Consider the following 18,591-nt stretch of genomic DNA (forward strand, 5'->3'; position numbering starts at 1 on the left):
ATATTTCCTTCTTTAATGTGTTAGTGGTTGCCCTATAGTTTGCAATATACCTTTACAACTAACCACATCCAATGAACACTATAATGCTTCCTGGGTAGAGCAGGTACCTTATAATGAGTACTCTCACTTCCTCCCTCCAGTCCCTTGTAACATTGCTGTCATTTACTTCACTTATCTATATGCTATTATTTTACTTTCATGCATTCTCTCTCCAGTGCTCTTCCTTTCTTTATGTAGATCCAAGTTTCTGACCAATATCATTTTTTCTTTCTGAAAACTTCTCTTAACATTTCTAGCAGGGTATGTGTATCAGCAGCAGTTTCACTCAATGTTTCTTTATCTAAGAAAATCTTTATATATCCTTCACTTTTAAAGAACAATTTTGATGGATATAGAATACTAGGTTAGTGGGATTTTTTTTCTTTCAACAATTTATATATTTTATTCCATTCTCTACTTCCTTGCATGGTTTTGATGTTTTTGACAAGAAGTCTGATGTAATTCTTAGCATTATTCCTCTATAGGTAAGATTTTAAACCCCTTGCAGCTTCTTTCAAGACCATCTCTTTGTCTTCGATTTTCTCCAGTTTGAATACGACACGTTTACATTTAGATTTTTGGTATTTATCCTGCTTGTTGTTTTCAGAATTCTGGATCTGTGGTTTGGTATCTGTCATTAATTTTGGAAATCTCTTGGCCATTATCACTAACAATTTCTTCTGCTCCATTTTCTCTTTTTTCTCCATCTTGTATTCCAATTATGCATATGTTATATCTTTTGCAATTGCCCTACAATTCTTTGATATTCTGGGGTGGTTTTTTCCATTCATTTTTTTCAAAGATTTTTTTGATGTAGACCATTTTTAAAGGCTTTATGGAATTTGTTACAATATTGCTCCTGTTTTATGTTTTGGTTTTTTGGCAACAAGGCATGTGGGATCTTAGCTCCCCAACTAGGGACTGAACCTGCACCCCCTGCATTGGAAGGTGAAGGTTTAACCACTGGACCACCAGGGAAGTCCCTCCATTCATTTTTTTTAAATAAATTTATTTATTTATTTGTTTATTTTGGCTGCATTGGGTCTTCATTGCTGCGCATGGGCTTTCTCTAGTTGTGGCGAGTGGGGGCTACTCTTCATTGCAGTGTGTGAGCTTCTCATCACGGTAGCCTCTCTCACTGTGGAGCATGGGCTCTAGGCATGGGGGCTTCAGTAGTTGTGGCATGCGGGCTCTAGAGCACAGGCTTGGTAGCTGTAGCACACGGGCTTACTTGCTGCCCTGCATGTGGGATCTTCCCAGATCAAGGCTTGAACATGTGTTCCCTGCACTGGCAGGTAGATTCTTAACCACTGCGCCACCAGGGAAGCCCCCTCCATTCTTTTTTTTTTTTTTTTTTTTGCGGTACGTGGGCCTCTCACTGTTGTGGCCTCTCCCGTTGTGGAGCACAGGCTCTGGACACGCAGGCTCAGCAGCCATGGCTCACGGGCCCAGCCACTCTGTGGCATGTGGGATCTTCCCGGACCGGGGCACGAACCCGTGTCCCCTGCATTGGCAGGTGGACTCTCAACCACTGTGCCACCAGGGAAACCCTCCATTCATTTTTAAGTTTGTATTTAAGTTTGTAAAGTTTCTATTGACATAGCTTCAACTTTACTGATTTTTTTCTTACCTGTGTCCAGGCTACTGATGACATCATCAAAAGTATTCTTCATTTCTGTTACAGTATTTTTTATTTCTATCATTTCCTTTGATTCTTTCTTAGAGTTTTCATCTCTCTGTTTACATTACTCACATGTTCTTGCATACTGTCTACTTTTTACATTAGAGCTCTTAATGTAACTAATCATAGTTATTTTAAATTCCCTATTGAATTATTTCAAGTTCTGTCATATGTGACTTTAGTTCTGAAGAGAGATTTTTCTCTTCAGATTGTCTTGCTTCTCACCTTTTAACATTCCTTATAAGTTTTTCTTGAAAGTCAATTGTGATACATCAGGCAATGGGAATTGAGACAAAGAGGTCTTTAGTGTGTGGTTTTATGTTAACCTGTCTACAAACTGGGTTATGCTTAGTATTTTCTACAGCCATGCCTACCAGATGCTTCAGTTTCCTCTGGCGTTCTTGTTAGCTTCTTCCAATGTTGGATTTTCCTAAGAACTCCTTCTTAAATAGAGTCTGTGTCCTGTAGCTTTTTTTTGTTGTAATCCACTGTTCTTATTCTGGAGCCCTGTTGATGTGGTGGTAAGGTGTGTGTGGGTGAGGGGAGGCATTCTACAATCTTATCATTAAATCCCAGTCTTTTAATGGCCCTGAGTCCCTGGGTTGTGACCTTCTGAAGTATTTCTTAGCCTTTTTCTTTCTTCCTTTAGGTGCCACAGGAAGACTAGAGGGGCCTAGGGTTGGCTAATAGCCCTTTCCCCAAGTCAAATAAAGCTCTGATAAAGATGGTTCCCTTGAAGAATAAGCCTTTCTTATGGAGAATGCCCTGAAAGAATTTCAAAAGGGTAACTTTTCTTCTCCACCCGACCAAAACATGAGGGGTTTCCTAGGATCATTACCATGGAAATCTGGTGGGCTTCCTGAAGGTCAAACTCATGAGAGTATGAGGGCTCCCTTAAGACTGTGCCCTTGAAAGTTTCTTACTCTCAAGTTAGTCCACGCTCAGTCTTCAGCAATTCATTCCTACCAGTTTGTGGCTCTAGTGTCTTCTGCTTCAGGTAAGTTGATCTTGACTGAGATTCACTGTATTCCTCTGTATCACCAGATTTTCAGATGGTGGTTTGCCCCATGGCCTCAGTTCTCTGACGCAGCTAAGAAAACTCATTGATTTAGTTGGCTTGTTTAGCTTTTTTTATCATTGTTGAAAGGATGAGAGTGATTGGTAGTGACCGCCAAGCACTTTACATGTTGGAGCTGAAACTGGAACTCCATGTGCTACATTTTTAGAGCACTCATTTTTTTATTATTTTTGGAATCTTTTTTGTGTTTTTCTAATTCTAATTCACAAAGCTGTCGGTTTTTTGTAAGACTTAGTGACGGTGACCCTGGAATTACCCTCAGGTCACTTTTAACTCCATTATTCTAATAGTAAATCATGCACTATAAATCTACTAAAAATTTATTACAAATGAGAAAGCTGAATTTCAAAAAAGTTAACCCCAGAGAAGAAAGCAGAATCACTAGGATCCTATGGACTCATTGCCCACTGGCCCTGGCTCTGTATACCTCCAAAGTATAATTTTAGTCTATAATTTTAAAACAATATAAGGTGGTAAGACTGCAAATCTAGTGCACTTTGTATTAATATTTATCTTGTTGAAAAAAAATAAATCTACATGATCCAATATCATATACATTCATTTGGTCCCCTTCTTTGAAGACTCTACTAACTTATAATTAATGAGAAAACCATTTTAAGGTATTAAAAATTACTTTTTGCTAGAGTAAAAAGGACTAAGAATTAAAATATAAAATACCGTTTTGGTTTTTTTTTTCCAGTTGACTATATCTCCACTTTAAATACTCAGGAGTGTGATTTCATTCCACTGGCTTTTAAACAATAAGTACTTCTTAAAACCTAAGTGACTATTTATTTATTTAGTCTGTTACTAAGGCAAATTGCTGAAATGATAAGCATTCATGCCGGTAATGTGTATAGTGTTCAGAGAGAACATCAAAAAACGTATGGAAAAGCATTTGAACTAAGCCAGCAGTACGTCTTTGAAAAGGAGAATGTTGCTTTGGGGCCTCTGATCTGTATGCTATCCCATTTCTCTACTGACAAGCTGTTCATTTTTAGGCACCTAAAAGTCTGAACTATTAAGAAGCTGTACTCCAGAATCAATGTCGGTTTTGTCTCCTACCCCTTCACAGACAGACTTTCTTTGAAATCAATTCCTCTTTGGGGCTAATTGTTTAAAAGCCATGACTTCATTTCTAGGTTAAATACATGTCTGTACTATTCTCAGAATTAAAAGAAAAAAAAGCAAAGGAGAAAAAAAGCAGTCTTCAAGTACTATGTTCAATTTATTGAAAAATGTCTAGAATGCTAAAGTATCTCCAAAGGCAAATCTTTGTTGTGACAGATGCGTAATAACATCCATAGGCTGAAGGGTCTTAGAAAAGCATCCTGTAGCTACTTTAAGAAGAGCACTAAGTATCATCTATAATTCATGCAAGTACATTGAAGCTTTCTGCTGCCATCCAAGAAAGATGGTTTTCAAAGCTACAGCGTGTAATAATCCAATATTCCTTGTAGAGAGTTCCATACATCTCACATAGATTTTATACTGGAGATCATTTCCTTGCTGAAATCCTCAGGAACACAATGTGATAGTTTCAGAAAACACAGATTTATGCTATGTGTTATGTCTGGAGGCTTGGAAGGTAGTCATTAGATAATCAAGTTGAGGATGTATTTCTATTTCTAGTTAGCTTTCCTCAACAATTGCAGTGGTCACTACAAAGCAAATCGGTGTCCAAATCCTTCAAGAACTTCATTTTTTGTGTTCAATATATTTTTCAATGAGAAAATAACTTTGACAATCAGAGTATACTCCTGGTGAAAGGCCAAAATGACCATGAGTATAATTCAATCATTTCTTTTACAGAATGGGACTTAAGAAATGAGACCAACTTCTGTTGAATTATGTTGCAGGCCCAAAGTGGTGAGCTTCATAAAATGGCTTTATTTGCTACTCTCAGAAAACGACAGTGCCATAGTCAAACAGAAACGGGTAGTCATTGTACGCTCTGAGTAACACAATGGTGCATTGGAAGAAAAAGTAATTGGAAAAGCAAAGTAATTTTCACTGGACCAGTGTATGCAATATAATCTATAATCAGACTCCAATTATGGGAAATTCTCCATCCACAGTAATCTTCGAGTAGCCACCTTCCCCTCCAATACTTAACCCCTTTCTTTTATGGATATTACCGAATGTCATCAGTGTATTGTGCTGACCTAGAATTTTGGACTACCCAACATGCTATACAACTTCTTCCCAGGGCTGTGCCAGTCACTAGATGACCCCTGTAGAGCTGAAGAATCATTACAACTCCCGACTATGCTACCACAAAATAGACATGAAAGAGTATTTGTTGAACAATTAAGGATATCAATGAATAAACAAACAAATGAACAGATGAACTGATTAGTTGGTAAATAAATACATTTTCTTCTGACTGGTTCGCTTTCCCCACTTTTTACTTCAAGGTTATAGAGGTTTTTTTAAAATAAAATTTTCATTATAGAATAGATTTAGATTTATGGAAAAGTTACTAAGATACTACAAAGTTCTTATATATTGTATATGCTTGCTCTATTGTTAATATCTTACATCAGCATGGTATGTTTGTCACAATTAATGAACAAACTGTGTTATAAATGTGTTATGTTGTGTTATGAACACCACAAATTGATGTTATTAACTAAATCCCATACTTTATTCAGATTTCCTTAGTTTTCATCTAATATTGTTTTTCTGTGCTGGTATCCCATCTCAGATACCATATTACATGTAGCTGTCATGTCTAAAGATTCTAAAGAGTTAGGCTTCTCTTAGCTGGGACAATTTCTCAGCTGAGTTTATAATGACCTTGGGTGTTTTGAGGAGTATTATTCAAGTATTTTGTAGAATGTTCCTCTGTTGGGCTTTGTCTGGTGAATTTCTCATTATTAGACTGTAGCTACAGGGTTTTTGGAAGAAAGACCAGAGATAAGGAGCGATTCTCATCACATCATATCAAGGGTACGTGCCATCAACATGACTTATTACTGACTTATTACTCTTTAAGCCCACACTTAAAGAGTGGGAAGTTATATTCCACTTCCTTGAAGCAGAGTGTCTGCATAAAATATTTGTAATTTTCTACACAGGAGATTTTTCTATTCTCTCCAATTTATTTATTTGATCCTTTATTTATATTGGTATGGACTCACGGATATTTATTTTATACTTTGAATTATAATCCAGTATCACTTTATTTTGTTGCTCAAATTGTTCCAGTTTTGGCCATTGGGAGCTCTTTCATTTCACTTCTGTGTCCCTTTGACACACCCTCGTCACTGTGGGGTTGTTTGTTTGTTTGTTTTTTCATTTTTCAGAGCACTTCTTTACTTCCTGACTCATGTTTCAGGCTCATCTTATTTACTTCCTGTCCCAGTCCTAGAATCAGCCATTCTTCTAAGAAACTCTTGTTCCTGTTTTTTTGGAGAATGGCATTAGAAACCAAGATCTTGGCACTAGGTTCTACAGGGTATTGTTGTTGTTAGTTTATGTGTTTTTTTGTAGGATATTAGTAATGTTTTCTCTGGTGGTCATCTTACGTAACTTTTGACAAATTACCTGGAAAATGGGTATGATAATTCCTACATCATAGAGTCGTTATGTATTTCAAATGGAGTAACTAGCAGTGTCTAGAGTAAAAGCAAAACAAACAGTAGCTCTAGGTGATAATATCAATTTACTAGAAATGAAACAAATGATAACTTTGTTTCCCAAAGCCAATTTCAATTCTCTAGAGGTTTTGTTTTTGTTTTGAGATGTTTTTATTGCCTATTTAAACAGATAAGAAGTTAGAGATTCCAATTCTAGGCCTAGCTCCGCTGTTAAAAAGAATTTAGTCAAATCATCCAATGTCTCCTTTTCTATAATGGGTATAAAAGGATTCACTCAATATAATGCCACAGGGTTAGTCTGTATGTAAAACTGACACAAATCAATGTTTATACAAATATATGCATGGCAGTGTTACTATGATTTTTGTCAGTCATTAACCTCTGACTCTTTTATTGCTATTTTGCCACTTCACTTTTTTCTCATTTCCCCCCCAAATTATTTACCATACCAGCTTGCGTTCTTCCCTTAATTATAAATTTGAATGATACTAGGTTTTTAAAAACTGGCATCCAAATTCAGATGATACGGCTGCTTTCAAATTCTATTACAACAAATACACATTGGGTAACTATATTAGATGCTTAAAATTTAGTAAACATTTTTCCTACTTTGTCCACAGGTAGTATTTTAAGGTAATGAGCCCTCTTGGTTCTTCCTTGAGAAACTTTAATTAAACGAAGTGTTACTAAGTCCACTGAGTTACCCGGCCATAATGAATGAGGAAAGATAGATGTTTGGCACAGCAAGGGATGTCAGGAAAGTGTAGCATCTCGAAAATGCCCTCATACCAAATTATTGATGCAAAACAATTGACTACTGTCCTAAGAGGCGGGGCTGTCAACTGTCTAGACATGATCAGATATCAAAGTCGACGGGTTTCGCAGTCTGATCATCTTGTTTTCCTTTTACCAAGGTAAAGGTAAGGCGCTTCAGCACACCTGATAGACGACAGGAAGTATCAATATAACCACAGGAGCAATGTTGACCTCCTGAGGCTGTGTCAACCTTAAGAGATTGATGCAATTATTTACCAGTCTGTTTGTTGAGAAGGATGGGTAAGGCAGAATGAATATTTATCTCTCAATCCTTTGAGCCTCACTTCCTCCAAGATACCAGTCATATCCCATGCGAAAACACTCTAATTGATCTTAAGACTTGATGGAAACATGTTGAGAAGGAGAACTGAACTAGGTTTCCATGCTTATAGGTTAAAAGTCACTGCTCCCTCACTGATTCACTTTCATGGACAGCAAATTCAAGTTTAACTATTTGTAGGCAGTGACCAGTGTTTTTATTATTTACATAAAATCTATTTGCAAGTCAGCAAAGTGCTTAATAATATACTTCCTGTGCATATGTGATCTCTTGATCCTTCAGTATATCTCATTTCTAGAGTTAAGTATATTAAAAATCCTGAGGTAGATGTGGTCTTATTTATTGATGCATGTTTATTTTAGATTTGCCACTTTAAATGATTTTTCAATTTCTATTTTTTCCTAGTCTCCTAGGTAACTATTTTTTAAATTGCTACTTGACTCCTCTACCAGCATGAACTTCAAGGGTGAATTAATGTCAAGGCCATACAGGGAGAAAAAGGCTCAAAAATCCACATTTCTATGTTTTACCTGGAGGTGAAGGTAGGTTTCAGAGGAGAATGGAAAAGACATTTTCTCCCACTGATGATAAGCATTGTGTTTGATTTATATATTGTTGCTAATGGCATGGAAGAAAGGAAGAATTTAAGAGTTTCTGAGGTTAGGCAATTCCCTGAAGAATCTGAAAGCCTAGAAGTCCCACTACCTGCTTTTTCACAATTGGAATCAGTGATGCATTGGTTTCCTTGTCCGGGCTTCTAAAAGATCATTAAGAACCGACCTGAGGGTCATCAGAGAGTCTGGTGCACATGGGAGCAATGTGTGACAATGCAGTGCATCCTAGTGCAACCTCCTTTGAAAGACAAATAGCGAAAGACAAATTGAGAGGATAGAAAATGCAGGGAATTCATCCATGCAGTCCATTTCGAATTAAACATCCCTTCTTCTCTAACTCGCCTATTTCAGCAGAGAAGGGGACATGACTTGTCACTCTATGTGCTTGCCGGATGAACTTGTAGTTCATAACAAGGTCCTACTTGGGAGAATCAGAGAAATTCGCTGTTCAACTAAGCCATAACATCTGGGCCTTCCGCGTATGGAAAAGCGAGTGTACTACTCCCCTGGAGTCCAAACTGAGCCTCTCCATAGCACAGGGAGATCCGCTCCGTGCTTTGTGACCACCTAGAGGGGTGGGGTAGGGAGGGTGGAGGGAGACGCAAGAGGGAGGGGATATGGGGATATATGTACACATACAGCTGACGCACTTTGTTATACAGCAGAAACTGACACAACATTGTAAAGCAATTATACTCCAATAAAGATATTTTTAAAAATAAATAAATGAAGAAAAAAACCAAAAACTGAGCATCTCAGCCAAGCCATGTTCTTTAAAAAGCCAAAGTTTTAAGTGACAAAATCCCAATTCAAACACACAATTAAAAACTTATTGACATACCTACATTTCCTCAAAACAAATAACATTTGAAATATATAAACAACTCCTAAAAATCAACGAGAAAAAGAGAGATAACCCAATAGAAAAATGGGCAAAAGACTTGGACACTTCATCAGAAAAGATGTCAAAATGGTCAATAAACATAAATAAAAAGCACTCAACTTCCTGACTCATCTGGAAAATGTAAATTAAGATCACAGTGCAATCCTGCACCATCCCTAGCAGAATAATTAAAATGAATAAGATGGAAATTACTCAGTGCTGATGAGAAAATGGGGAGATCAGAACTCTTCTACATTGCTGGAGGAAGATTCACTTAGGAAAATGATTTGGTACTATCTAACGAAGCCTAACGTAGGCGTCCCCTATGACCCAGGAGTTTCACTGTGAGGTACACACCCAGTAGTGCGTGTACATGGGCATATATTCAGCAAAAACCATGTCCAAGAATATTCATTGTATTGCTATTCATGATAGACAAAAACTGGAAATATCCATCAACCATAGACTAAATAAATGGTGTTAATATTCACTAGTTGAAAATTATGCAGATGTGCACATGAATAATCTAAATTTACACACAACGGCATGGAAAAATCTCATAAGCAGAACGCTAGATGAAAGATGTCAGATGAAAAAGAGTACATAGTAGATGACTACATTTCTACAAAGCACTGAAAGAGGAAGGACTAATATATGCTGCTAAAATTCAAGATAATGTTTATCTCTGGGGAGTTGAAAGGAGGCAAGAGGCAGGGGTTTGGGAAAGCTGTAAACTTTGGTTTCCTGACCTGGGTGCTGGTTACATAGCTGTGTCCAGATTTTAAAAATCCATCAACCTGAACTTATGATTTATGAATATATATAATCAGCAGTTGGCTCTTATAACCAAAATACCCAGGGGTAATCCTCAGAAATAGCCCCATAGATGCCATTATTGATACTGTCTCTCTCTCTCTCTCTCTCTCTCTCTCTCTTTCTCTCTCTCTCTCCTGGTCTGCCCTGTTTTCTTCATTGGTTATTGTCGTGGACAAGGTCTCCCTGCATGATGTCAAAATGTCCACTAGCATCCCCAGGCTTACATACTATCCAGTTAGAAACACAACAAAAAGAGAGTTCCTCCACTCTTTCTTAGTGTGAAGATCAAAGAACTGAGTCTCATTGGACCAAACAGATATTCATGTCCATCCCTATATGAAGCAATATGGGCAGGGTGACGGAACACAGTGAAAAGCCAGGACTACATCATATGCCCATCCCATCATCTCCCATTTCTGCAGATTAACTGCACTCAGCTAGGTTGCTCTTGCTGGGGGTTTCACAATACGGTTGCCATCAGATAGATTTTGGCTGGGCTGGAGTCATCTTGAAGACTTTCTGCTTATGAATCTGTGAGAACAGACTTGTACAGTTGGGGCTACTTGGGCATCTCCTTCTATCTCTATGTAGTCTTTCTTCATGGCCTCTCCAGCATGGTGGCTTCATGGTGGCCGGACATGGTGGCTTGAATGGACGGTGAGATAACAAAAAAGATATACAGACAGCAAATAAATATACGGAAAGGTGCTCCACATTGTATATCATCAGAGAAATGCAAACTAAAGCAACAATAAGATACACTAAACACCTATTAGAGTGGCCAAAATCCAGAACACTAACACCATCAAATCCTGGCCAGGATGTAGAGCCACGGGAACCCTTATTTATGGCTGGTGGGAATGCAAAATAATACAACCACTTTGGAAAACAGTTGACCAGTTTTTTACAAAACTAAATATACTCGTAACATATGATCCAGCAACCGTGCTCCTTGGTATTTACCCAAATGATCTGAAAACTTACATCCACATAAAAACTTGCACACAAATGTTTATAGCAACTTTATTCATAGTTGCCAAAACTTGCCCTGCAGTAGGTGAATGGATAAGTAAACTGTAGTACATCCAGACAATGGACTATTTTTCAGTGCTAAAAAGAAAGGAGTTGTCAAGCCATGTGCAAAGACATGAAGGAATATTAAATGAATATAATTAAGTGAAAGCAGTCAATCTGAAAAGACTACACACTGTATGATTCCGACTATATGGCATTCTGGAGAAGACAGAATTATGGAGACAGTAAAAAGATCAGTGGATGTCAGGGTTGGGGGAGTGGGGGATGCATAGGTGGAGCACAGAGGATTTTTAGGGCAATGAAACTACTCTGTACGATACCATAAAGAGAGATACATATGACCATACATTTGTCCAAACCCACAGAATGCACAACACCAAGAGTGAACCCTCATGTAAACTATGAACTGGGGGAAATTATGATGTGTCAAGGTAGTTTCATCATTGTTATGTGACAAATGTCCCATTTGGTGGGAATGTTGATGGTGGGGAGGCTCTGCATGTGTGGGGGCTGGGGGTATGTGGGAAATCTCTGTATCTTCCCTTCAATTTTGCTGTTAACCTAAAACTGCTCTAGAAAAATAAGGTCTATTTAGAGGGAGCGAGACAAAGAGACAGCACAAGTCACATTATCTTTTATGACCTAATACATGGGTTGGCAAACTATGGCCTGTGAATCAAATCTGACCCTTTACCTAATCTGAACACAACCAAGCCTGTTTGTTCAGATTACAATGGCAGACCTGCATAGTTGTGGCACAGACCAAATGGGTATGGCCTGAAAAGCCAAAAATATTTACTATCTGGCCCTTTACGCAAAACGTTTGCTGACTCTGACCTAGTCTCAAATATCACTCAGTGTCATTTCTGCTGCATTCTGTTCACTACAAGTAAACCTCTAAGGCCAGCCCATGCTCAAGGGGAGAATTTGCTGACATGTGCTAACACCGAAAGGTGGATCCACCTAGTATGTAGACAGTGAGAGGAAAATCAGGATGCTATTGGCTAAAGAAGGGCTCAAGGATGCTGAGCTGACCCAAACAGGAGCCCTCTCTGAGGTGAGATGGAACGCTTCTAATTCTCTGGGCAGGTTAACTGAGTGGAGAAGGTGCAGATGGTACATTCTTTTTCCAACTTAGTTAACACCATTGCCCACACCAAGGTGGTAAGAACACAACTTGTTCCTCTCCAAAATTATACTTATTGCTCAGGGGTAGTTATGTTGAAGTCATTCTGACAACTTTCACAGTGCTCTAATTGAACTGCCTGGGCACAGAAGAATTGCTTTTTGAAAAAGGAAAATAGCTGGGAGAATTACAAACATGGCATATCAGAAAAAACGCAACGTATTCTTGGGTTTTTGAAACGTCAGACTTCTGGGCACCAATTTATCTGACTTACATTACAGGGCTACAAACGGTCAGCAACTCTTATGTGGCCATTTTTCACAATAAGAATACATTTCTAAGTGCTATTTTAGCTCAATAATGATTGTAGAGATCTGTTTATTTTGCATTTATGTGTGTGTATGTTGGGGGGAGGGGGCAGTTCCCTAAGTAATACCTTGCCTTTGGTGATGTTGGGCAACAGAGGAAAATGTATTATATTAATCAGACTGGACCACTTGCTTAATGAGAAGAATGTAATCTGGATTTTAACACAACACAAAGCATTCAAACTCCACATGTAAAATTAAGCAATCACTGAGTTCCTTCTACAAGAATATGTCACTGACATCACTTCTCCTGCTCCAGGGCAATCGAGAAGGCTCAAGTCCATTATTATAATCATGAAAAGATTTCTTTTGATTGTATTATGCCCAGAGAGGCAGTTTAAAAGGTGGGTTGGAAATGGAGGAGGGGGGTCTACCACTGCAGGAGAATAGTAGACTCCTTTGGATCAGCAATACTCCTCACATCAGGAGATACATACATATCATCTTAAGAGAGAAATACTGGCCAGCACAACTTTATGAAACACAGGCCAGATGTTGGCAGAAATACTGATTTTGTCACCTCTCTTTCACGTGTTGGTATGAAGAGGAGATTGTTTTAAAATTACCTTTCCTCAACAAGCATTATATCTAATGAGAGATTTGGGCACATGCACCACCTCTTATAATTCAAGGCACAATGTGAAGAGGGCCTGCCAGAGAGTTGGTGCTCAACAAGTACAAGTTGGATAAGAACTAACATTTATTTAAGGTGTATGCATAGCAAGCATAATGTTTACACACATTCAATCCTCACAATAACTTTATCAACTATATATTACTATTACACTTATTTTAAAGGCAAAGAAAATAGGGCTTCATAAAGTCAAGTAACTTGTTCAAGGTTACATAAATTTGTTTCTGGAACCTGATCTTGAACTAATGAAATCTGGCTCCAGAGCTTGTGATCTTAACTACTATGTATTACAGCCAATGAATGGATGGATAGATGGATGGATGGATGGATGGATGGATGGATGGATGGATGGACAAACTGATAGATGGAATAACCAAAATACTGTGGTCATGTAGGGGAAGGAGTAAGTACATATGACTAGCTCATAGAGAAGGCTAAACAGAAGAGGTGACGTTTGACCTGAGTCTTGAAGAAGACAGATGTTTCCAGGTGGAGGAGAGGGAGATGGACTTCCCAGGCTGGCAGAGAAGCATGAGCAAAGACACAGACATCCAAGTTTCCATGAATCTAGAGGATGACAGGTAGTCCTACGTAACTAGGGCACAGGTCATCCAGGCCAGCAGCCCAGAGAAGAGGCTGTTGAGTGAGACTGCATGGTAAAGGAGTCTGGAATGTATGTTGAGTTTGAGTTTTCTTCAGCAGGTAGTAGAAAACCTTCAAAGATTTTTTTTAATGGTGGATAACATTTATCGAGGACTTAACTGTGAGAGCCATGAAGTGTTAAAATCCTCACAAGAACCCTGTCGAGGTAGATGCTAGCTATTATTCATCTATTTTACAAGTAATGAAGTTGAAGTTCAGAGAGGTTAAATCACCTGCCTAAAGTCATATAATCTAGAACTATTTGTATCTGTATTTGGACCCCGGCAGTCCTCCAGAGCTACAGAGCTAAACAGAGCAAGAGAGTGGCATGATTTTATGTGTGTTTAAAAAGAGAACTATAGCAGCAGTCTGGATGAGGATGAACCTTAAGATAAGGAAACTAATTGGGAGGTTGTTTGTGTTTAAGAGAGCCTGGGGAAATGAGCTAAAGCAGGGTTTCTCAACCTTGGCACTATTAACATTTTGGGTTAGAGAATTCTTTGCTGTGGGAGCTTGTCCTGAATATTGCAGAATGTTTTGCAACATCCCTGGCCTCTACCCAATGGATGCCCTGTAGTATCCCCCTTCAAGGTGCAACAAAGGAAAATGTCTCACTGGAAGGCAGACTATCCCTAGTTGAGAACCAATGAGTTAAGGCAATGATGGGGGATTGGAAAACAGGGGATATTTCAGAAATAGGATCAACAGAACCAAGGGATCAAAAGGTGGAGCACTCAAAGATATGTCCAGATGTATGACACAGTCCTGGCAACAGTCAAGGCAGTAAAGACCCAGGGTTCAGCTCAGGGTCTGAATTTAGCAGGCTTGGGTTCAAAATCCAGCTCGGCCATTTACCATTGGGTAAACTGGAGAAAATTACTTATGCTCTCCAGGTCTTAAAAAGAAGAGCCTAATAGCACTTACCTCCAAAAGTTGTTGTGAAGATTGAAACAGAATACCATGAGTCAAGTGTTTAGCAGAGTTTCTACCACTTAGTAGTTGCTCAATAAACAGTACTACTAGCCAGTAAGGCAAACACAGGGAAGCTTCTTCAACCTCAGGTTGTGGAATCCATGGTTTGAGAGGTTTTTAGTGAGTGGACACTGTGAACTCTAAAAACAATTTTCCACTCAGTGGAATATCTCTCCCGACTCCTTAAAGTTAAGTTGAAAAAAAGAATATATAACTGAATATTTGGTTTTATATTAATTGTGAGTGTCTGGTATATATATGTATGTATGTGTATGCCTCTGTATTTCTAGGTATACTTGTGCATGTACACATAAACATATATTAATTAGGTCATTGAAATCACATTAAAACATTAATACTAATTATCACTAGATGTTAGATTATGGGTGAATTTAACTTTTATCTCTATTATTTCTGTTATCCTTTACAATTTTTCTATAACGAATAAGTATGACTTTTATAAATAAGGGACAGAAGTACATGTTCTAAAATACCTTCCCTTAAAATATATGGATTGAAATCCTACTATGTGTCAGATACTACACTAGAAACTAAGGATACAACAATGAGAACCCCTGCCCTCAGCCCACCCCCCACACACACATACACATACAGGGGAACAAAAAAAGCAACAAAAACCACCTGAAACCACATGTGCACATACCAGAAAGCTGGAACTTGAAAAATCAAGTTCAAATGTAACTATGATACTCCAGAAGCAACAAAAATGATGAGCTCCGTTGACACCATCCTAATCATGTTTTTAAGTCTGACAGAAGATCCAAAAGAATTTTCTAATTCTCCTATTTTGCAAGGGTTCAGTAGGAAACTCCACTGTTCCCTCCTTTTTAAGATTTTGCTTCCTATTATTTAGTAATTCCTATCCTGAGGGAATATAATACAATTCTGCAAAGTCCAAATCAACTTTGAGTCTAATTAGTAGAGAGAGCTCCCCTGGAAACTACAATCCTCCACAGGGAGACTTATTTCAGTAACAAAGGCTTTCTTTAGACAGTATATAAGGGAGTTTCTATTTCAAAGTACAAACCCTTGCCTCGCTGCACATTCAGGGAAATTTAGAACAGTATGTATTTTTCTGAGCTCCCACAGACTTAACGAAAACAATTTGGGCCTCTGGAAAACTCTCCAACATCTTGACTGTGTGTGTCAGCACAACTGATATGCCTGCCTTTGACTCACTATAACAAGGAGATTCTAGCTCAAAGTTGTCAGTTTCAGTTTCAACTGGTGTCTGTGTGAAGAGTAATGGAAATGATCAATTAAGGGTGCTCACTCTACCCTCTATATCTTTTTAAATTAAGTACATACTGAAATGATGGACTTTATACAGATGACAGTATAGGCATTCTGTGTCTACCCCTGTCATTTATTCTCACTGCTGTATTTCTGGAATTAGGATTCATGTTCTGTCATCTTGAATATTTTAATACTTTACTGATCTCATATGTGTTTAGCCATAGGAGGAAAGCAGTAAAATAAAATTTTATAGCCAACAAAGTCCTTTATACCTAAAGTTTATTGCACTTTTTATATTGTGTTTAACAACACATGGCTCCTTGAGACTCTGAAATAAACATAGCTTCCTCAAGTCGCAGTGGGCTTGTGCTCTTTCATTTCTTGTTGAGAGTTGATTCCATCATCACGATAAAAAGAATTCCTGATAATTGGCCAGAGAGGCTGCAATTCTATCAGGCAGGTGCTTCTTTCTCTAAAAGTGTTAAGACAACCTTAAAGCTCCTTTGTGTTAGAAAAATGCCCCATTTTTTATTTGCTCCCAAAATACAGGTATTCTCCATTCAAAGTGACCCTTTTCCATGGACTCCCCAGCTTACATTCAATTTCAATCAATAAGTCAGGGATCAATCAATTGATGAGATATGAAGGAGCCCATTGACTCCTAAAGTAGTTGATATTTTCCAGCAACAACTTTTCTCACTGGCTAGGGTCTTTAAAATTTTATGATAATGATAAAACTATTGTTTTATGTAGTGATGATTTCTTGGAGTAATTAACACTATCTTATTTTTGTTCTTTGGTTTGCAAAGTTGGCATGGTGGCCCAAGAAGTGAATAGAGAATTGCAATATGGTTCAGGACATTAGAGTAGTTTCTATTGCTCCCTGATTGAGCTAAATAACTGGTTTGGGGGATTTTTCAGTGCTTGTTGCTGTTGTTGTGTATATGAGTAAAAAGCAAACAAGGGCTTCCCTGGTGGCCCAGTGGTTGAGAGCCCGCCTGCCGATGCAGGGGACACGGGTTCCTGCCCCGGTCCGGGAAGATCCCACATGCCGTGGAGTGGCTGGGCCCGTGAGCCATGGCCACTGAGCCTGTGTGTCCGGAGTCTGTGCTCCACAATGGGAGAGGCCACAACAGTGAGAGGCCCGCATACCACAAGAAACAAAAACAAAAACAAAACAAAAAAAAAGCAAACAAACAAAAAACCTCTAGGTTTTTCCGTAACACAAGTTGCAGACAGAATTGCCATCCCAGAAGAGTATAATGTAATGAAAATATCATTGAACTGGCTTCAATTCCAAGTTCTCATGATATTATTCTGGGGAGGGTGAATGCAAATTATTTCATTGCCCATGCGTTAAAAACTGAATTTAAAAAAATAGATTAGATTTCACAATTTGTATGGAAACACAAAAGATCCCGAATAGCCAAAGCAATCTTGAGAATGAAAAACAGAGCTGGAGGAATCAGGCTCCCTGACTTCAGACTATACTACAAAGCTACAGTAATCAAGACAGTATGGTACTGGCACAAAAACAGAAAGATAGATCAATGGAACAGGATAGAAAGCACAGAGATAAACCCACACACATAAGGTCACCTTACCTTTGATAAAGGAGGCAGGAATGTACAGTGGAGAAAGGACAGCCTCTTCAATAAGTGGTGCTGGGAAAACTGGACAGGTACATGTAAAAGTATAAGATTAGATCAATCCCTAACACCATACACAAAAATAAGCTCAAAATGGATTAAAGACCTAAATGTAAGGCCAGAAACTATCAAACTCTTAGAGGAAAACATAGGCATATGACATAAATCACAGCAAGAGCCTTTTTGACCTACCTCCTAGAAAATGGAAATAAAAACAAAAATAAACAAATGGGACCTAATGAAACATCAAAGCTTTTGCACAGCAAAGGAAACCATAAACAAGACCAAAAGACAACCCTCAGAATGGGAGAAAATATTTGCAAATGAAGCAACTGACAAAGGATTAATCTCCAAAATTTATAAGCAGCTCATGCAGCTAAATAACAAAAAAACAACCAAACAAATCCAAAAATGGGCAGAAGACCTAAATAGACATTTCTCCAAAGAAGATATACAGATTGCCAACAAACACATGAAAGAATGCTCAACATCATTAATCATTAGAGAAATGCAAATCAAAACTACAATGAGATATCGTCTCACACTGGTCAGAATGGCCATCATTAAAAAATCTAGAAACAATAAATGCTGGAGAGGGTGTGGAGAAAAGGGAACCCTCTTGCACTGCTGGTGGGAATGTGAATTGGTACAGCCACTATGGAGAACAGTATGGAGGTTCCTTAAAAAACTACAAATAGAACTACCATATGACCCAGCAATCCCACTACTGGGCATATACCCTGAGAAAACCGTAATTCAAAAAGAGTCATGTACCAAAATGTTCATTGTAGCTCTATTTACAATAGCCCGGAGATGGAAACAACCTAAGTGTCCATCAACAGATGAATGGATAAAGAAGATGTGGCACATATATACAATGGAATATTACTCAGCCATAAAAAGAAACGAAATTGAGCTATTTGTAATGAGGTGGATAGACCTAGAGTCTGTCATACAGAGTGAAGTAAGTCAGAAAGAGAAAGACAAATACCGTATGCTAACACATATATATGGAATTTAAGAAAAAAAATGTCATGAAGAACCTAGGGGTAAGACATGAATAAAGACACAGACCTACTAGAGAATGGACTTGAGGATA

General features: G+C 38.3%; 1 protein-coding gene across 7 annotated transcripts in view; it reads right to left on the minus strand.

Annotated features, from left to right (window-relative positions):
• TAFA1 (TAFA chemokine like family member 1) overlaps nucleotides 1-18,591 on the minus strand; it is a 774,180-nt gene that overhangs the window by 679,811 nt on the left and 75,778 nt on the right. The gene's annotated exons all lie outside the window — the stretch shown is intronic.

Source organism: Orcinus orca, chromosome 10, assembly GCF_937001465.1.
Source record: "Orcinus orca chromosome 10, mOrcOrc1.1, whole genome shotgun sequence".
Lineage (NCBI taxonomy): Eukaryota > Metazoa > Chordata > Mammalia > Artiodactyla > Delphinidae > Orcinus > Orcinus orca.